At 36.4% G+C, this 22,372-nt stretch overlaps 1 long non-coding RNA gene across 1 annotated transcript in view; it reads left to right on the top strand.

The window, feature by feature from the left end:
• The window catches only part of LOC138685518 (uncharacterized), a 37,016-nt gene extending 14,906 nt beyond the window's left edge, over positions 1-22,110 (top strand). Inside the window, exon 3 of the long non-coding RNA XR_011324824.1 lies at positions 22,055-22,110. This is a non-coding gene — a long non-coding RNA (uncharacterized lncRNA). The remainder of the gene's footprint in view (positions 1-22,054) is intronic.
• The last annotated feature ends 262 nt before the right edge of the window (positions 22,111-22,372 follow it).

Raw genomic sequence — 22,372 nt, 5'->3', positions numbered from 1 at the left:
TTTTTGGTAAGAATATAATATGCAAAAATGAAGATGTAAATTAAAAGACTGAGTATGCAATACTTTTCAAGTTTATTCCTCTATATAATTTTCAGATTTTTGGAGAATGTTATAGGTGAGAATTTACTTACTGTCATTCAAATCTTTTGTGTTTAGAACTTTACAAGAAAAGTGCAAGACAAGGAAAATATTTCACATGACTATTTGTCCTATTTGTAAATCTCCTTACAACTGTCTGGAAAATTATTGAAAAATGATTTTTTCCTTTAAAGTATATTGTATTATAAAGGGTCATTTCATGATAGGTTGTATAATAAAGAGTCTCTTTATAAAAAAAAAGTTTAATACCCATAAGTTTAACAAATTATTTAAGTTTAAAAACAAAGCTGCCTTATGGATGGAATGCATTAATAGTCAGCAGCCAGCTGATAATGTAGAACATTTAGAGAGCTCTGAATTTGTCTCTCATTATTAATACTTGACTGAATTATTCAGTTTTGCAATCTACTATTCATATATATATATTTATATATATGTATACACACATTTAAATGAAGACATTTTCCGTGGAAAATCACAATGGCCTAAATCAATCTCTGATTTCTGTAAATGGCTTGAATATATTTCCCCACACGATGTGTACACTGTGTGCAGAATAATTTTTATAATAAATCTATTAGAATCTTTCATGTGTACAAATACAGAGAATGGCAAGCTTTTTATATGTTCATATTATTTATGGTCACAGTTTGGTTTATGAGTGATTTTCTATATGATGGTGATTATGAGCACACTAGTATTTTTCAATCTTAGCCTGAATGTTGTATTAAATCATTTCTATTCAGAACAATATCCTGATATAGGTAGAGTGATTTGAAATAAGCTTTGATCCATCATTAAAAAAAAAATACAGTGTTTGCGTATATATTTTATCTAATGTAATGCTTTTGACTGTGTTCTATATTTGTTGTGAGCCAATCACTCATTAAGGAAAAATTATTCAGTTCTCAAATTCTCCACCACTGCCATTCACAAGTGATTAGATTAAACTAGTTTTAAAATTAGGGAAAAATTAAGGATAATAAGAAATAATAAGCAAAAACCTGTTAAAAACCAGAGGATTCAAAATGAAGATGCATATTAAAATTGATATACATATATATACATACATGTTTCTATATTTACATGCACAAAGCTATATATATTCACATATGTATGTATGCCTGTAGAGACAAAGTAGTGATATGCTTTAAATGTATAACAAAATTAATAAAGGACTTTTATAAATATATTCAATATTAAAAAATATGGGATAATACTAAAGAATGTTAAGTATTTTATCTGTGTATCTAAAAGAACCCTTTTCTTCTGTGTCATGGGAAATACCTAGAACTGCCTTTATGGTTTGTTCCATATATTTGATATCCTGTAATAAGTGTGCTGCTTTGCGATTTCACTGGCTTTTGTTCTCATTGTTTAGGTTTTGTAAATAAAGTTGAAGACTTTTGATATATTGCAAAACATTAGCAGTATCTGGCAGGACTTGGATTGATGGTTTCTCACACAGAATTATAGCACTCAGGTTAACTTACAGTAAACATGTAACACTTCATAATGTCTCTATTTCAGCTGACACTAAGGTGTATGCTCACACATGTTCTGTCCATCCCAAATCAAAGCATTGTAACTGACATTTAGTAACTGAAAAGTTACTCTTGCCCAGGCATTTGTACTTTTCCCAATATTTTCAGTTATGTAAGGGTTAGACCTTTACCTTCAATTTAGCAGGTAAAAATACAAGTTGGAGTTCACGAGTAACTAGTTCCTCGTTAGTGCCTAGTGTGATTAAATAGGATTCTGGTCTGAGTTCAGAGAAGTCATGTTACCTTCATTACACCATTTGTAAACCAATCAGCTGTTTCACCTCCCTCCCCATCCCTTATCTTATACAAGATTGAAATTGGTTTATTTCTTTTCATCCAAGAAGAGGAAGTCGTCTCAAATTCTGTTCTGGTAAAACAAAGGTGTGCTCTTTTGGTATAAGGTTTGTACTTCGTTATTTTTGAGATAAGCCTTTGAAAATTTCTGTGGGTAGACCACGTTCACTTGACAGAGGGAACAGGCATTTTTAGTGTATCAGGTTGTTTTGAAAAGACCAGTGGTTTGAAGTAACATCAGGAAAGGATTTGGTCTATTGAGTCAAATCAGTTTCTGATTACTTTTCTTCTTGTGGAGACTACCCTGTTGTGTTGGAATACGTCCCTGCAATGCTATTCTCATAATGAACACACCAAAGAACCAGTGGCTTGTTAAAGGGCAGGTAGCTGGACAACTGATAACTTTTTGCTCTTTCTCTTCCTCTATCTACTATCCTAATAATCGCCATTAAGCATCCAGAGTCTATATATGGAAGTGCCTTTATTTACAGGCACAACAATAGTTGCTTTCAGCTATTCTAGCACCTGAAACTGGGGTTCACAGTTGTCTGACTTTACTATGATTATCTAGAGTGTTGTGCCTTTCAGAATTATTTCCTCTGCTCCTTTCTCCCCATTTTGACACTTTTATTCTGAACCTCCAGTGAGGCTTTGTGACTTTTTGCCAAACCCTGTTGCTGTACGAAAAACATAAACAAAGCTTTTTGCTTTCCCCATTATCCTCAAAATCATACAACAGAATTTAATGGGGTTTTTTTGCCATTTCCTTTATGTGCTATTTTTAAGCTTATCTATAATCGCTGTCTACACTTTGTGGCAAAATATATCCAGAAAGATGCTAAATGTTTAAAAGACTACCGTCATCATTCAGTAGAATCAAAATACCCTTTGGCAGAAAATAATAGATTATACACGATTTGTATGTGATATTGTACTGGATGGATTAGAATTTCCATGAGACCCTTTTAACATGACACAAAAAACACTGATAGCTAAAGTGCTGGAGAGCACAATCAATTTTTTTAAATAAGAAAAATATTGGCTTTGTTACTTTTCAAGGACAAAAACTTTTCAAGTGACCTCTAAGGAAAAAATCATTAGGAGAGGTTTCAGACTCTTGGAAAAACTTTCTCTCAGTCTAGGAAGAAAATTTCATTTGGAGTCAGAAGCAGAACACGGGTTCTTTTACAGTGCAATTACTTAATCAGTGCTTCTGAAGATTAGCTTGAAATACTGCATAACTGAACGGAGCTCATTCTTCCTTACAAAAACAGAGCTCCGTTCATTTAACATATATAAAATAAAGTATGTCAATCACCTTCGCTATAATGCAGTACTCTGCAGTGTCTATTTCATTCAGTAAGAACTTTTATATAATCAGAAGATACATTGTAAATTAGATCTGAAAACACATCATTGACAAAGAACATACTTTCAAGTTCATGTTTTTAGTTACATTATTTAATCTCTGGGAATATTTTTGGTATGTCTCTCATTTACTTAGAAATTAAGATGTTTGTTGTCCCTGGTGCCATTCCACATAACAACAGTTCAATCTAAGCGAAGGAAAAGACTTTCCGCAATGTAACAGTTTTTGCAGCTTTTTTTTTCTTTTCTTTTTATATTCCATCACAAAAAGGACTTGTAGTAGAAAGCTGGTATTTGTCAAATAGTAAACCTCACTGAGAGTCCTATGCTTTTTGGTTTTCTAAGGTACCAAAAATTATGCTTTGTGTACTAAAACTAGGCAATTATTTTGTAAATGCACGTTTAACTTAAGGAATAATGAAAATTACTAACGGTGTTCACAGAGTGATGTAAATGTCTGCCAAGAGATCACTGCCTTGCTATTTTTATATATTAAAGGGTAATGGTAACAAAATCTTGTGTAGTGATCTGCAAACTTGCATTTGTGCCTACTTAGAGGCATGTCAAGTGTTTCGGAGTCACTGGAATGAACAGAAGATTTGAAGTTCCAAGTGCCATGGAAGAGGAATCATGAAGTACCCTATTGTTTTATATCTTACCAAGTTTCCCAAAAGTTTGCAGGAAAATCCTGTGGGAAAAATCTGGGGCAATTCTTTTCATAGTTCATTCATCAGTTTTCAATTCATTGGACAAACGAATTCTATATTCATTATTTTATCTCTTTTTTTTTTTTTTTTTTTTTTGATTACTAGGCTAGTCATTCACTATAGCACATTATGAAAGGTCAAATCTTTGTGGAGTGAATTCAAACCAGGGGAACTTTTTGTTGGTTTTATGATCTTTGTAACATAAACTGCTTACCACATCTGAAATAGCAGAGCTTCTTACATTGTCTACTGACAAAGTGAAACATTTTATTTAGACCTATTTATCAATTATGATGTTTTAAATGTCTCTTAATGTGTTGTATGGTAGAAAGTTTTCTGCACAGTAAAATGAATATTAGCAACATAAGTGCAAGTTAAACAGCAGGAAGACAGTGAAATCTAAGGAGGATGACTAAAAAAATCCAAAGAAAGGTGTTTTATGCTATATACAGCATAGATGTAATGTTTCACGTAATGAACTGATATGTGATGTTCTACATTTTGTATTATTCTCCACATTGCTGAGTCTGTCTATTAAAATACAGAACAGTTAAGAAAACTATAAAAGATCTATGGCATCCATTTCCAATATGCTTTGGAAAATCCTGGAACACAAAAGATGCTGAACCCATTTTTAATCTTTCGTAACATTTTTCCTTATAGTTTGCCTCTTTAAATTATGCCTTTTGGGTATTTTGGTAAGCATTTATTTCATAGTTAATATATAAGTGTGTTTGTGTATTTTACTAATAAAAGAAAAATAGAGGGGGTTTTTTGCTCTGACATACTACTTGGTTTACACTAATACTTAAAGCAAAAAGTGACTTTCTATTTAAGAACTATATTGATAGACGAGTGTAAAGTGGGGAAATGGGAAGTTAAGGTGTATATTACTTTGTTCTCCACTTAAATTCTCAGACGATTTTCAACTTTATGATCAAATATTTTGTCTCAGCTTGTGTTAGGTATTATATTTTTTCTTATAAAGTATATAAGACAAGCAAACCTAGTCCCTGAAATCATGTGTATGAAAAAAATTAATTATGCTAATGTGCCTTAAAAATACCTTGATAAATGTATTTCCCCAAAGTATCTGTATACTACACATTGATCAGATAATGTACAATTCACAGAGTTAGTTGGTAATAGTTTTCTTTCACCCTTCCCCTTTCTCTTTTTCGTCCTTCCTCCTTTCCTCTTCCACCTTCATGTCCTCTATGCTTGACAAGACACTGCCTTCTAATTTTCTTTTTGTGAGATTCCCCCAGGCTACTGCTAATTCTGGAAGTAATAAAAAGCTTGAAATCAGAGAACTGATTTGCTTACAGTTTAACCTGCATTGAAAGTTGTTGGCACATGGAGCAGAGCCGGTGAGATCTTTTTATTTCCTGTGAATCACCCAGAGGCAGAAATTGGTACTGTGAGCATAGACTATTTCCACCTAAGATCCTCAGTTCCATGGGGTCACAAATTTAAAGCTTCTGACCATTTACTGGAATTTTTTGTCAAGTTCTAGACTGGCTAGCTCCAGCAATGGAGTGGCTGAAAAAATTGATATTAACTTCAACACCTGGATATGCCTCACTACTAGATAAGGATCTCTGAATCTGACACGCAAAACATTAGCAGTACGTTTCAAACAGGACCTTTCAGTCCAACGAGACCACCACTGACTGCTTGATTGTGGTTTTGGTTAAGAAAACGCATTGTATAATGTTATTAACATGTTATTTAAATAGAATAGAACATTCCAGTGAGTAAGCTGTTGTAAGTGAATAATAATTAAAAATATTTCAAGAAATAATAGATATTTACCTATTGCTTTATTCTTCCCTGCATGACACATAATGAAGGATGCGACAACTGTTGCCTACAGTCTCTGCTTGAGTGTCTTACTCTGTCTCTGTGGAAATTAGAAGAATGTCCCCTTATAAGAAATTAAAAATTTTACCTATATTTGTGCACAAATATTCAAGAAAGAAGAGTTAATTTTGTATTTGCAAGCTTAGCATTCTCTTAATGTATTTTGGGCACAGAATTAGAAAATATTTCACATTCAGTGAATATAAACACCTTAATACACACACACTAAAGAGTAATATATCTTAAGTAATGGGAACAGGTTTTCCCAGAGAAAACCTTTGTGTTATGGGTGACTTTTGATGACTTTTTTATTACATTTTCTTGAAAACATGTGCCTTATGGTGGTAATTCAAATACTAGAACAGCTGCTTTTCAGAAGATGTAGAGGAGTATTGTTATGACTGCAAGCAGTTGCTTAAAGTTTGCTTCATTTTTTTTCATAGAAAAATACAATGAGTAGAGACATCAAGTGGCTATTCAGTCAGTGCATCTCTCATCCTCCTCCAAATCAAGGTCATTCATACCCCGTTCATTCCTGACAGATGTTTGTCTTACCTTTTTTAAAAAAAAAAACTACAGTGTTTGAAATTCTTTCTACTTTACAGACAGTGTACTCTAGTACTTCCTTGAAAGGGTAAGAATAAAATAAGGATAAAAGTTAATAACATAGTGTGCTGAAGAAATGCCTGCATGTCCACTTGTGTTTCAGCTGTATAACGTATTTCTGATTTCATGTTCTCCTTAAAAACAGACATTAAAAATCCTAATATAGCATTATTTCAGGAAGAAAAGCTTCTGCAGTTGAGACAGAGGTGGTTATCTTTTGCTTAGATGAAGTAGATTTTTTGCGAAATTCCCTAAGATTTCACTGAAGTCATGATTTAATTCTTAGGACCTGAGGCAAAGGAGGTACTTAAATTCTTCACTTTTATTGGTTTCTGTGGGAGTTAGGCTCCTTCTGAATGATAGGTTCCATGCAAGAATATACTGTATTTCTCACTTCTATATCTCAGCTACTGAATGCTTTGAAATATGTAAGATGGTGCATCTATATTCACAAGGGGATTGATCTAGAGTGCCTTACAGCTTAACTGAACTGAGACTAAGGTTACAAATGAAGACAGAGGGAGGAAAGCACCAAAGTCAAGTGCACTAATGTTCCCTCTTGTGGAGAACAGGCTTTCTCTTAACTCCAGAAAGAGATTTCCCTACCTACATAGCCTGGCTGAGAGTGGACACTAAATATGTGGCAACAGAGGACAGGAGTGACCTGAAGCAATCTGGAATTCTCTTTACAAGAATATAAGCTGTAACTTTAAAAAAATTTCTAAGTTTCCAACTTTGCTTATAACAGGTGTTTATAATGTCTTTCTGAACATATGGATGTTTTTAAGGATTTCTCCTTAAGGACCTATCTGTATGAATTACTCCCATTGCATGAGACATTTCCTAAACATTCTTGAATCACTGGTTTCATCTCCATCTCTTTTCTTCAGGGGATCATTTTCTCGATGAAAATTGCATCTGTCAAAAGGAAAAAAGGAAGAATCAAACATTCTAATGGACTTTTATGTACCACACACAAATTTTTTTTAAATAGGATGGTATCTTTTTGCTACTGCTGACTTTTCTGCCAGAAATTGTAACATATCTCCTCATAAGCTGAAATTTTGTATTTCAGTTTCTAAACTCAGCTGTTATGTACGGCAAAGAACACATCTCTATTAGCCAAACAGAGTGAAAGTGCTGCAATTGCTACTCAGAAAAACACAAGACTCAGTGTTTGAAAGGGATGTAAAAACTCCCGTATTCCTCTGCAAGGATGGACCGTGCTCAGTACACATGAACCGTCTAAAACAGCAAGTAAGAATGCATCACCAGTTTCTTACCACGAAGGACAGGAGAACAGGAAATGGGAGCATTTTTATCACTTCCAAATACAGAGGCAGTTTTAAAGAAGGTGTTATTACACCCCAAAATACTTAACTGTAAAGCTTTTAATCTGTGTTGAGCTGTGATCAGCTCTACTGGTACTTTTTAATGGAAATTTTCTTATTAGTAAGTACAAAGGCCTACTGCTAAAAACAGTCAAAGCAGCCTGAACAAAGATTTTTTGAGTTTATTACTACAGAAGAGGCATTTCTCTGAAAGCAAAATCTTTCAGTAGTTTCTGTAGATTTTATTATATGAATAAAAAGTAAATTCTGTGTATACTACATTTTATATTCTCAGTCTGGAAACAAAATAGCAATTCATAAAAAGCAATTATGCACATTTTTAATATTTAAGAAATTTATAGGTTTACTATTTGATTATCAAATCTGATATACGCTATGCTTATCTTTTTCTAAGGTAAAAGGTAGAATGGAATGCTCCTACAAATAATAGTGTAGAGCTGGACTATCATAGTCTTACATCATAGAAATGCCTTACAGGAAAATACAGTGTAAAGTCCCCACCAAAAACCAAAGTGGACTTTACAAGATATAACTTTAAATATAAATGATCACTTTGTGTGATGCAGACTGTGAGTCATTAACCATTATTTTGCTGGAACTTATGGACTTGCTGAAACAAATGTATTTGCAGTAGCACACTAGTTACAAAGTGATGCCATGCATTCATGGGCAAATCCCTTTTTTTCTGGTTGCCTGTAGATACATTTTTTAACTGCACAACTTCATGGTTTATAAATTAGACTTATTAGAATGAGAGCTTGGTTTAGGCAAAACTTCTAGTTCAAAGGCAGTGGAGATTAAAGCAGTGTAATAGACATAATCTGTAAGTAATATTGTAGGAGTCATACTATTTTCAGAGAGCATAAATGTGCGTTGTTCCGAATCCCCCTGGAGAATTTGAAAACAAAGCTTTTGGCTTTGGTCTGTAAGAAACTTTACCCATTCACTCAGTTTGGACTGTCTGGCTGAGAGTGGGCAGCTGAGATTGTGCACTAGAGCGCATGGGCTTACTTACGTGTGGTGGTGTGTCCCTTCTCTTCTGATATTATCATTGGTTTCTCTTACGAGGATAGAAACAAGTCACAGTTGCATTCTGCAAATGCTCATTTGTGAGCAACTCTGCAAACACATATGCTGGATCTTTCATGTATAGGGAACTGATGCAAAAAGTTTCCAGGGTGTAGATTGTCTCCACAGAACCGCTATTCCAAAAATTTCTTTATCATGGAATAAGAATTAATTTATGCACATTTTAATGACAAGAGGGGAACCCTGTTTTTATAGACAACTACTCACAACCCTATGTTGAAGATGGTTTCTATTCCTAGAGGAATAGAAATCCCATCCTTGCACTGAGTTCTCTGTGACCTTGTGGCTGCCAGGTACTTGAGAAGTCAATCAACAAGTGAAGTCAGTGTGGATTTCTATAGGGAGATATTTGCTTAAGAAATAAGTAAGATAAACCCCATCCCACTTAAATAGCTAGTCTACTGTATTATTTTTTTAAATTCCAATAATTTTTTAAGTCACTCTCAGAATTTTAGTGACTTCAATGCTTCGTGTTCTGCCTGCACAGTCGTATATTTGTCAGTCTTATGTGGCCTAACATTCAGTCCATGAGGCAGAGGAGTTCTGGAGCTGAGCCTGGAAGATTACTGTGTGAATTACTCGGACTTGGTCAACAATTTTTTTTCTAATGTGGAACACTGAAAAGCTTTGTTGCATTAGTCTCACCCTTTTAATTTTGGCTCTGTTTTGCCTTTTGCCTATTTATATATATATATATAGTAGTAACATTTAAGTCTATTTCTTTTTCCTCTGTGAGTCAAATCATAGTACCAGATTTTCTCCTTACAGATAGGTGAGAGATGATTATGAAGAACTGTGTCCAAGTCTTTATGCAGTCAGTGACCAATAACTTAGTGCTGATCTTTGTATTCCAGGGCTGTTTTTTCTCTACTTGACCACACTGTTTATGGAACCAGAGATATATAGGAGAGGCTTTAAGAGCTTTAGAACCAGTTGATACTTCGTCTTCTGAGCAGAGACTGGACTGTCAGCTGGAGGCAGTAGCCCTGAGGACTCTGTAAAGGATTCACTCAGAGTTCTCAAGAGCTTTAACTAGATTTTCTGTGCCCTGTGCCAGCTATTGCCGCTTTCTCAGATCCATTGCCTTCAATTCCCCTCCACACAGATAATTTACTTCAGTTTCATCCTCCACCTTCATCGTTTATTCTCCTCCCTCCTCAGCTTAACTTCTTCTTTTCCTGTTCCTCCTGAAATGGACTCATGCAAAAACAAACATATAAATATTTTAATATGGTATTAACAGGATGATTTAGGCATCATGCTGGAGTCACTTTGCGAGCTCTGGTTTTATGTTAGCTCTGTATATGTGGTTTTGATCGTGAAGTTTTCATGTGCAACAGGAACAGTCTTTTAGTTGGTATTTGTACTGCATTATTTTATGGGCATCCTGTATATCAAATTGCAAGTCATTTAGGGGTGTAGATATTATGTGCAGATCTTTGATTATTTCACCTTGGAAAGCTGGCAATACTTCCAGCTTACGTGGGCTCATTATGCTATAATAAAAGGGGATATATATATTATGAGGTCAAGGATTAAATGAGGTAGGGATATTGGGATAACTTTTGTGGCAAAACCTTTGACAGCAGAAGCACATGATCACAATATGTTTGTTTATCAGCCAGGAGGAAAAAAATATGCTTCAAAATAAGAAATGCCACCAGCTGTAGCTAGAATATTTGGAAAGTAACTGTTGGTTTAGATAGAATTTTAATATGCTGCTTTTCTTAAACGTGCTTCTTGGTGAAAACCTTTCTTTCAGGGGGTTTCATCTGAATTTCAAAAGCTTTTTCAGATATGATACCGGTAGAAGATATTTAATTTAATTATTTTTATGTCTGAGTTTCTGCAGATTTAAAACAATTAAATGGTAAAACTAGCATGTTAAACCCTCAAACCTGATCTAACTTTGGTTCTAATTCTCCTACCTGTTGCCTCATATGCCTCAGATAGATGGTCCTATTGACCTGAGCAGGGTGCTGGTTATTAATAAAACATTACTTCTTAAATGTATAATACTTCTTAAACAAATGATAAAATATATTTCTTAAAAATCTTTTTCTAGTCAGATATAAATCTTATACATATGAGGTCTATCATGATTTTGTGCAAATTTACCTAAACCTCTTGCATTTGACTCTGGATAGATGTATTCCTTCTTACACATTACTCTTACAGTAGTCATGAACATTCCTTTTGTCTTCAGATAAAACCTCTCATCTGTGATTGACTTACCATTTAATTCAGTGATATGCTTCTACATCGAGATAAACAGGGTGAGATACAGGGAATCAATCAGAAACAGAAAAGTATACCACTCTAGTAATTTGGGAGCAAACTCCTTTTTATTCTAAATCCAGCAATATCAGTATTATTAACCCAGCAATGAGTTTAATCCTTTTCATTTAGTTTGATTAATGCCTTGTGTATAAAATCTGAAAAATGGTAAGTGGTATTCATACTTGTCATTGTTTATTTTCACACATAAAACAAGCTCAGTCTTGAAGATCTCTTTAATAAATTCAACCCTGTTGTTAAAATTGCTTGTAAAAATGAAGTAGGGAAAGAATTTAGTGGTGTTTAATCTGGAAAAAAAAAACCAAAAATGTTTATGAATGCTTTCACTCTAGAAACAGGTACCATGAACGCTACCCCACAAGAGGTAGCGGACAAATCTGTTGAAGTGAAACAAGCGTCTGCAAAACCCCCACATTTAGACTCTTCCACTTCTTTCAGAACAACAATGTGTGCTTCAGATGCTCCTTCTAGTTATAGTTTGTCTTGTATAGGTGACTTCTTTACATACTTGGGGGATGTATAAGCTGCTTTGGGAAACTGCCAGTGCGATTGAGCTGAAAACTGATCAACACTCAGGTAGTCAAAACTCAGGTCTGCACTGTTTATATCATACATTCCCTGGGCACTCCTTCCTTCTGTTTGCTTTTTTTTTATTATCTATATTGCTGCTGGGGATGAGGAGCAGGCTGGAAGAGCATCCATAGCAGAACTGATGGAGCTGAGGCTCAACAGGAAACTTTCCATTGCTTCAGAAGTTAAAAGCAGGTCTCAAGAATGGGGGGTCTGGATGCAGAGCGTGTGTGAACTCTTACTCACTGTAACACTTTCAAGTGCTCCTCCTACTGTTCCCCTCTAGATAAATAATTGCAGTTAATAAGAGGGAACCAATTTACTTATTTGTATCAGGAGGTAGAGTGGGATCAACACAGTAAAGTGTAATTTATTGAAGGTTAAAGTATCTTTCAATTATTTATGTCATTTTGTTCTTCACAGTACTTCTGTGACACCAACCAGTATGGGCCTTATTTCCATGTCAGAGCAACCTGAGACAGAGAGAGAGATGCATGCTTAGGGCCATGTAGGGAGTTTGTGAATACCAGTCCCAGATTTTCAAACTCATTTCAGTATTTAAATCATTAAATCATCTTCCTCTCTTCCCCACTGATATATTTCTGAAATGTATTTTATCAGTCAAGGATCACTTGCCGACTTAACAATAGAGAGCGTATCAGGTGAAACATTTTAACCATGGGTATTTAATTTCGCATCAGTAAGTGGCATTACAGGAAAGAATCTGCTTCTAAAAGATAAAGCTTGCTTGTGCCTACTAATAATTTAGCAGATGGCTGACATCACTTTTTCTTGCTTTTTTAAATAATTATGTAGCCAGGTAATCACTATTTAAACCAAAGAAAGAACTAAACTGAAAGGAGATCTGAGGGATCCATGTGTACTTACTGCAATGAATCATCATTATGTGCTCTCTATAAAACCCCATCTGCTGTTGGGTTGCTAGTGCCAGCAAGTTTTATTACAAATATTACTTTTATAAAATACCTAATCCACTAGCTTTGGTATTAGTTCAAAGAATTATGGTGTAGATGTGTATATTATGCACGTTATGCAACTCAGAATATATTTATCAGGGCAGTAATATTATATTTGAATTCATCTTAACACAGAGCAGGCAGAACAATAATGTAAGTATCTATCTTTTGGTTCACAGGGCTGAACTGAGAATACAAGTGATACATTGCAGTTTACCAGGCATATCATTTTCACCTCAAAATTTCTAGGCGAATAAAATAATCCCTGTAAAAATTCAATCCCTGTAAAAAAAATGAACTTTAATCATCCAGGAAATATCTACTCAGTTATATCTTTGTGGGTAAAGGGAGTGTAATAAAACATTATGATCTTAAACGTAAAGGAGACTTTAGCTGGGAAAATATCTTTAAATACTACTGAATACATACATAACACATATCACCTTTGTAGTAAAAAACACTCAGTTAACAAAAATAGTTTCTCTGAGGTCCTCCCATTTAGTTTGAATTTTTTATTTGGCATGAAAAAATATCTGATATACAGTTAATGCCAAAGTAATCATGAGGTAGAGACAGTATTATTTCACTAAATTCCTCTGGACAGGACAGTTTGATTTAAGTATAAAACTGCATTATTAGTTTAGCCAAATTTCAGAATTGTAGTGTCTAATGGGAATTTTTATGTAGCATTCACTGTTAAGACACTGCTGCTGTCTTAACACCCAATCCACCTTTTTAAAAGTCTTGCTAAATATCTGTCCCATATCTCCTTATCCATTCCTAAACCTTTTCTTTTAGGAAAATTCCATGTTTCCAGTTTACTTTCCCAAATTTTACATTGTAGCCATGTGCATTCTTTTAGGACATAACTCTCTTTTTGGATGAAAAAATCAATTTTATATTTTACTTCATAGGTTCAAACGCAATTGTTGTTTTGAGGCTATATGCCCAATATTACCAGTAGGAAAGAGGATAGTTCTCAACGTGTGTTAGGATCCATCAGCTGTACCACGTGTTATGCTGTGGAAAACTGAAGGAATGGAGAAATTTATGTATGTCTAATAGAAGTTTCAGGGAATAGAATAGTAATAACTGTACAGCTGTTTTCACTCTCTGATACAGCTTTGAATTTTGGAGTAATGTGCTTAACTCCTACCATTATTGTAACTGTATGGTAGGGCTGTTTGTATAGGGTTTGCAGATAAAAAGAGTATTGGTAAAGAATGTGTGGTGGTCTGTCAGTATTTGGAGAGTGGCCCATTGGTCCCCAAAGTTTAGAGCTGCCATTGTAGAAAATAGCTGATCCTCACTTGCTTGTATTGAAAATGTTCCATTAAAAAACCTTCTTCAACATGAACTGGATGTCATTAACACACAATCCTATTAAACTCTGTATCATTAGAAGCCAACAGTCTTGGAAGGAATAGTATTACACTTATCTGAAATATGGTGAATGTCTTTCCTCCTAGGTGAGACACTTAGCCTACCATTAATGTGCTAAGCATTATGCTTATATTAAACATTATGCTTATACTATTTCTGCCCTCTCTATTAAAACCTAGAGCTTTGTAGTCACTAGGGAGTTTTCTATCTATATGATTTTCCATATCTGTTGGCTAAATTAGAGATCCAAATGCAAAATCTAGAGCTCGTAAACATTATGTGGATTTGTGAGTGACAATCCCTGGAGGGCTTTAGGTCCATAAACTAATGAGACATAAATATAGTGGAGTAGGGAAGGGTATTTTTATCTGTGATATACAAACTAGTTCCAAACTTGTTCAGGTCATTAATGGAAAAATATATCAATTTTCCTAACATCAACATTAAAAAATTTTGCAACATAATTAGCATCTTTAAGAATGAATACATTATGAATTAGAACTGTAATGGGAAAGTAATTTAACATCATCTTTTAAACCTTTGTAGTCTTAACATGAGTCAAATGGGCATAGCTTTCCACTAATTATCATGTAAAGACTTACAATGGAAAGGGAGTCGTACATTCAAGTGTAAGATGAGGCGTTAGCATTTTGTGACATATGGCATCCCTGTTACTGAAGTGAGAGGCATGTCACAAAAGCAATAATGATTTTGCTCTATGTCATGCCACAAGGTAGCAGTGTTGTGGTACAATCTTGATAAGTTTCTGATGCAAGTCGCTGAGCATGGGATCAGTTCTGCTCCCATCAAAATCAACAGAAGTTTTGCTGTTGACTTCTGAGGACTGTTTCCAATGCAACCAGTGAAACCTCACTTCATTTATGTGCAATGTACCCATAAATATCACAATCCCTACTACATAATATTTCATTGATTCATTATTGGACAAATACTGAGAGAGTTAAAAGGATAGAAAAAGATTTCTAATCAATAAAAAAAATATAATTTCATTTTGTTTTTCTTTGTTCTTGCATTGTTCTAGTATCTGTGAAAGTGAAAATTACTACAACAAAAAGTGGAAGCATGTGATAAAAGTGAGTAATATAGTAATTAAGTTCACTTTTTATTCCATCAGTAGGAATTTGAGAATATTGTTCAGGCAAACAGTTTTCAATATATGCTTTTTTATTAGCTAATTTTTCTACTTTTGAAGGCATATATAATCACAGATGAAGTTTTTTATTCTGAAGATCAAATATTGTGGAAGGTCAATAGTTGTCTGGTGAAAATTAAACATTACTTCTGTACAGCTGTTCTGTCAACACAAGTAGTCATTTTTGACTAAGCAGAACAGTATTTTTCTTTCAAGACGGAGTCTTGTTTGCTGGGCTTCTGCATGTAGACAGCAATTCATTTTCACTGGAGGTGAAGGGACCCACTGCTTCAGATTCTTCCATGCTCATGAATAGTATAATGTAGAGAGAATTGTTCAGAATTATTTACACAGGGACAAGTGGATGAAAAAATGTGTTAAAGGTTTATGACTGAAATAAGGATTATTATAGTGAAAATGCTTAAGCCTGGCAATCACTATCAGTCTCTCTATCAATATATAGAGAATAAAGCTTTATAATGTGGTCTGCAGATTTTATTGGCATGAAAATAATATTGTAAACTATACATAAGTGGCAAAGTGATGACGGATTAGAGAAGGAGATTTGGACAGATGGTCCAAGCTGTCTTCTGCATGGAAATTCTCTGCACATATGGGATACCAAAGGTGACTGAGGAAGCATTTATTGATTACTTTCAAGGTTGCTTGTTAACATACCCTTATAAGAATATGTTTTCAGTTGGTCATTTTTCTGCAATACCTGACACATTTGGTCTGAAACATTCAGAAGGTGAAGATGAAAGCCTATAAAGGTGAAATTATGTGGAAAATCATCCATACAGACCATCCTCATTTGCCAAAATGACTCATCTTTTGCATCCAGGGACCACAGGGAAATATTTGTTTTACTAGATATCAAATAGTAATGAAATCTGAGATTGTCATGAAACTTTACCATATCCACTATCTACAAGTTTTGAATCACATATGGGGTCTTTCACTACCCTTGTGAAAACATGCATTTGCCTGAATCTCAGTGCATCAAAGGAGAGTCATAGGACTCTGACATGCTAAATTCAGTTAGGGTTCTCTCTACCAAACATAGGCAAGGAATAAGCAACAAAAAGGGAAAGGGGTAAAAACACTCCCTCTGCTTGCTACTGGGAGACCATTTTGGCACCAACATTGGGACCAAAATGAATCATAGAATCATAGAATCATTTAGGTTGGGAAAGACCTTCAAGATCATCGAGTCCAACCGTCATCCATGCCCACTAAACCATGTCCTGAAGTGCCTTGTCTACGCACTTTTTGAATACTTCCAGGGATCGTGACTCCACCACTTCCCTGGGCAGCCTGTTCCAATACCTGACAACCCTTTCAGTAAAGAAATTTTTCCTAATATCCAACCTAAACCTCCCCTGCTGCAACTTGAGGCCATTTCCTCTCGTCCTATCTCCAGCCACCTGACAGAAGAGACCAGCACCCACCTCACTACAACCCCCCTTCAGGTAGTTGTAGAGAGCGGTAAGGTCTCCCCTCAGCCTCCTCTTCTCCAGACTAAACAGCCCCAGCTCCCTCAGCTGCTCCTCATAAGACTTGTGCTCCAGACCCCTCACCAACTTGGTTGCCCTTCTCTGAACACACTCCAGCACCTCAATGTCTTTCCTGTGGTGAGGGGCCCAAAACTGAACACAGGACTTGAGGTGCGGCCTCACCAGTGCCCAGTACAGGGGAACAATCACTTCCCTGCTCCTGCTGGCCACACTATTTCTGATACAGGCCAGGATGCCATTGGCCTTCTTGGCCACCTGGGCACACTGCTGGCTCATATTCAGCCGGCTGTCAACCAGCACACCCAGGTCTTTCTCTGCTGGGCAGCTTTCCAGCCACTCTTCCCCAAGCCTGTAGCACTGCATGGGGTTGTTGTGACCCAAGTGCAGGACCCGGCACTTGGCCTTGTTGAACCTCATACAATTGGCCTCGGCCCATCTATCCAGCCTGTCCAGATCTCTCTGTACAGCCTTCCTACCCTTGAGCAGATCAACCCTCCCTCCCAACTTGGTGTCATCTGCGAACTTACTGAGGGTGCACTCAATCCCCTTGTCCAGATCATTGATAAAGATATTAAACAGAACTGGCCCCAGTACTGAGCCCTCAGGAACACCACTTGTGACCTGCTGCCAACTGGATTTCACCCCATTCACCACAACCCTCTGGGCTCATCCATCCAGCCAGTTTTTTACCCAGCAAAGAGTACACTTGTCTAAGCCATGAGCCGCCAGCTTCTCAAGGAGTATGCCATGAGAGACAGTGTCAGAGGCCTTGCTGAAGTCCAGGTAGACAACATCCACAGCCTTTCCCTCATCCATTAGGCAGGTCACCTGGTCATAGAAGGAGATCAGGTTGGTCAGGCAGGACCTGCGTTTCATGAACCCATGCTGACCGGGCCTGATCCCCTGGTTGTCCTGCACATGCCATGTGAGTGCACTCAAGATGAACTAACTGTTCCATAATCTTCCCCAGTACTGAGGTCAAGCTGACAGGCCTGTAGTTCCCCAGATCCTCCCTCCAACCCTTCTTGTAAATGGGCATCACATTGGCAAGCCTCCAGTCATCTGAGACCTCCCCCATTGACCAGGATGGCTGATAAATGATGGAGAGTGGACAATTCCAGTTGTGTTTATAAGGCTTTTCCTGCTAGGTGAAAGGAGGGCAGTGAAGAGTGAAAGCTAAGGGTATAGGTGGATAAAAGAGAAAAACAACTGGGAAAAAATATGTGGGCAGGACAGGAAGAGAGGGTGGAGGCAACACTTGGAACAGAACAGTAAAGGGAGATTATAAATGACCTAGGCATTAAAAGAAATAGGAAATTATCAGCAAGGGAAAGGGCGGGGTAGGAAAAAAAATGTCTGCCTTTTGCAATGACTGAAACAGTTATCCTGTGAGAAAAAAAAACATGAATGTGGTTGCACATAGGCTATGTCATGGCGCTGTGCTCTAGCTGGGGTCCAGGTCCCACAATCATTGTGACAGTTCAGAGTAGCCAGTGTGTGAACCTAAAATCCTATCACATGGCAGACATGAAATGGGAACAAACACAGGTTCAACCAAAAGCTGTATTCTTGGCACTGCAAACTATTGTGACTTGACTCTGCAGAGCTTCTATTTTTTATCACAATTGTTCTTTTCTGGATGCAATGACATATATGTTCTGTGAAAGATAATTGGATCCTCTATGTTCATCTCAGACAGATTTTCTTAAAGAGTAGGATGACTCACAGAACCATCCTAATAACTTGCCAGTTCACACCAATTCAGAGACAGGCAGATGGCTCAAAGAAAAAAAATCCGGAATTTTATCAGCAAAACTCCTGATTTTAAGTTTGAAATTCATTATCCTAATCTCCTTCGAACAGCAGTGATCTCAGTTTGTTATGTATTTTGGCTAGCTCGGGTAAAAAACACAAATCAGTTTGTTCTTTTTTTTCTAGACAGAAGGATGTTGATTTTGTAATGTGGAAGAGGGAAATTAAAAGGCACAATTGTTTTAATAAATACTAAAGTAGAGTTAGCTTCTGGGTTTTTTTCTTAGTCAGTCACACAGTCTACTTTTCTCCAGCATGTGATAAAAAGAAAGGATTGTATCTCAGTTTTATTTATAATTATTATTTTTGTATGTGTGTATACACATTTTTACAAAGAAATATATCACAATCAAACACACAGACAGAGTGGCAATTTTTCAACAGCTAATTATAACACTCTGAGTTTAGCACCCATGTGGCCCAGTGCATTTAATTCACTCATGGTAGACACTTCTTCAGAAAGAGCATGTGGAGAATGTTGCTTGGTAGGGATCTTAAAAATAGTTTCATTTATAAAACTAGATTTAAAAATAGTCATACAGTGGCCTTGTTTTTTTAATATACATATATAGCACTTACTGAAGACTCTCTATCAAATCTCGCTTGAAAAGTTGTGAACTGTGGGTTGCTGCTTTTGTCCTTCCTCAGCTATGTCACTATTTCAATTGTAAAGTCATCCTGGTATCCACTTCTGTCTGTCAACACTTCCCTATTTACTTCTGTGCAACTCATTTTTCTTCAGTGAGCTTCCATAAATAAAATGGAGCATCACTTGTAGCCAATCAATAGAGCATTGCTGATCATGGCAGTATCTAGCTTCAGAAAGACAGGACTGGAAAAGGTTGGTTAGCTAGAATTGGTTAGCTATTAGTTAAGAGAGTAGAACTGTTGGCTGCAACAGATTATTTTACCATTTCAGACACATTGAATATGCAGATCTGATTGCTATTTGGATACGGGATCTCTGAGGCAATTCCTGCAGCTGAATAAAATAGTACTGACTTGATAGATGCAAATCATTCTTGAAAGTCCTGTAAACCAGGTCCCCTGATAGACTAACATGCAAAGACTTGCTAAAAGCTTTGGATTCCTATGAAATCTGTAACAGAATTCCTGACACTTACAGACATCAGATTCCCCTGAAATTTGGGTGGTTTGGCTTTAGTGATGTATTTGAAGAACAGGCTGGATTCTGCCACAAAAGATGTGTCTCTCTGTGTGGGTGAAGTTACTAACAGAAACCTGTTCTTCTCTATTTACTGTGTTGTGATCACTATGAAAGGCAGAAGTATAATCAGAAAAATACTCTACTGAGCATAAAAAGATTTTGCTGGGAGAAGTGTAAAGGATGAGCAGCTTTTTTATATCACAGGGAAACCCTAGGATGTTGCATAGTATGGAGCAGGAAGGGATGAAAAGTATTTGCCTGGGAATCTGATATGTTCTTTTCAATTTCTAGTCCCCCTTTATTTAATCTTCTAGGGAAGTCAGTTCTTTGGAAGATGGGAAACCTGTGTCTGACAGAGCTTTGATCTTTCCCCTGTGAGAAAAGTCAACTTTTGTTTCCCAATTTTGACTGTATTCATGACTGGTAGGAGACTGAAGTCTCTACTTACCAGAGACAACATATTTCTATCAGCTGAGAGAAAGAGGGACCCTAGCTCTGGATGATCTTTGAACTCTGGGCTCACCTTTTTCTCGTCTTCTTTCACACTTCTCTATTACTTAACTATTCAACACAAAGTAGCAATTCACTTTTACTGAGAAGCTGATTTAATTCCCTCTTTCATTCAGCCTGCCAATCTTTCCTCCAGCTCGCTGCCTAGTACCCTTATGGCCTTAATTTGAGATTGATTGTATGTAATCTCTTTGAACCTCAAGCCTAGCCTTCTGTGCTGAAGCAAGCCAATGTTCAGCAAAACTCAGTACACCTAAGCACCTTCCTCCTCAGCGCCATTCCTCTTCCTATTAGAAACCCAGGATTAATAGTTACAGAAAACCCCATACATGTTGCTGGCCTGGGTATGCAGGATCATAGGCTACAAGGAAAAGGAGCAGGAATAATACACTACTATGCAAAAACAGAACCTACCCAAGGATTGTAGCATTCCCACAGGCTGGTAAGGGCATAGAGAGAGACAGATCCTTCTATTTTTCTTTTGTAAAGAAAACCTTAGTTGCTTAAATCCTTTTTTTTCCACTGTGAAGAGAAACATCTAGTTTGTGGTGTTTGAAGCATATGCCCTGCAGGACCAGAAATCTTCTGGCAGGAGCAAGTGGGGTTGCACAGTGCAATGTAATTGGAAAAGAAGCTTTGCTGCTTAATGTAGCTAACAGTTGTACTAGTACTAAGTATGCTTAATAGACAAAACCTCAACTTGAATAATAATATTCTAACTATATAAATACCACCTTGCAATTTTTGTCAATACTGTTACCTTTCACCTCAGTCACAAAAAAACCCCCCAAACCAAAACCTTCCTGCATGTTAGAAACATGCAATTAATTTTGATGAATACGGTTTTTTACCTCCAACTGTTGGGTTATTTTAATCAGAAGTCTTGCATTGTTAGTTTTGCCAACTGGTTATGTGAAAATTTCAGTTTTCATTTTCAAAAGTATGTTTTTGTCCTCATATCTCTATAGAATAATACAAATGCACAGAAAAGTTTGAAAAGGCTAGAAAAGAAATAAAGGAATTCTCAATATAATAGTTAATGTTACGGTGTACATTTGATGATTTTAATTTAAACTTGTGATTTGGGGGACATGGCTTGATATTTTTTAATGGTTAGTATTGGCAAGAAAATTCGTAAGACCCTGAAATAGTTCTAAAGGTAAAAAGTTACTATCTGCAGATCTCTTTTACATCTCAGCAGGCATCCTGTATGATTTTGTGAACTGTATCAGAAATAGAAGTGTATTAATTAATTTCTGTCTTGCCCTAGAAATCTTTAAATCCACATATGAAATATCCACAAGTCCTCTTCAGTTGCTACCTAACCCTGGAGGTGCCATAAGCCTATTATTGTGTATTTTTTTACTGATAAAATTGCCTAACCAGTGAAATTCTGGTCCTGTGCATGCCTATGACTATGTAAGCCTGAAACATGGGCAGGCTTTATTAAAATACATCTTACTAGGAGTAAAAGAAGGTAAAAGTAGAGCTTTGGGCTTCCTGCCTGCAAACTCAAATCCTGTAGGTATTTTTAAAGAACATCTAATAGACTAATCCCAAGATACAGAATAAATGCCTTCCCATTTTAGCTAAAGGTAGGTAGATAATTCACTTGTACTTTCTTCTACCTGCCTGAAGTGATGTGAATTTGCCAATCCTATCCTGTATGCCAATTCTAACTCCTATAATAACAATGTTATAGGACTCTCCTAACCTTGTTCACTGAAACCATTTTACTTTACAGAGAATAATTAAAGATATACTGGGATACAGAAGAGAAGGGGGAGAAAGGGTGAACTCACTTGCTAGCCTGTGGTAAGTGCAATGGCATGGCAAGTGAACCTAGGTTTTATTCCTTCTTTAGTTAATGCTTGCAGATTCTAGGTTAAGCATTAGCTTGGGCTGGGAGAGGAATCTACAACTTCCCCATTGAGCAGGTGCCCCAAACACCTCAGACTACACAATCTCACGGATATTTTGCACCTAGCTGCCAGGGAGCAGTGAGGACAGGCTGCTCCACAAGGAATGGGCACTGGGAGCTGAACATGGTGACAGCACAGGC

Source organism: Haliaeetus albicilla, chromosome 1 (genome assembly GCF_947461875.1).
Source record: "Haliaeetus albicilla chromosome 1, bHalAlb1.1, whole genome shotgun sequence".
In the NCBI taxonomy this organism is placed as follows: Eukaryota; Metazoa; Chordata; class Aves; order Accipitriformes; family Accipitridae; genus Haliaeetus; species Haliaeetus albicilla.
This window is presented reverse-complemented; position numbering and strand designations above follow the sequence as displayed.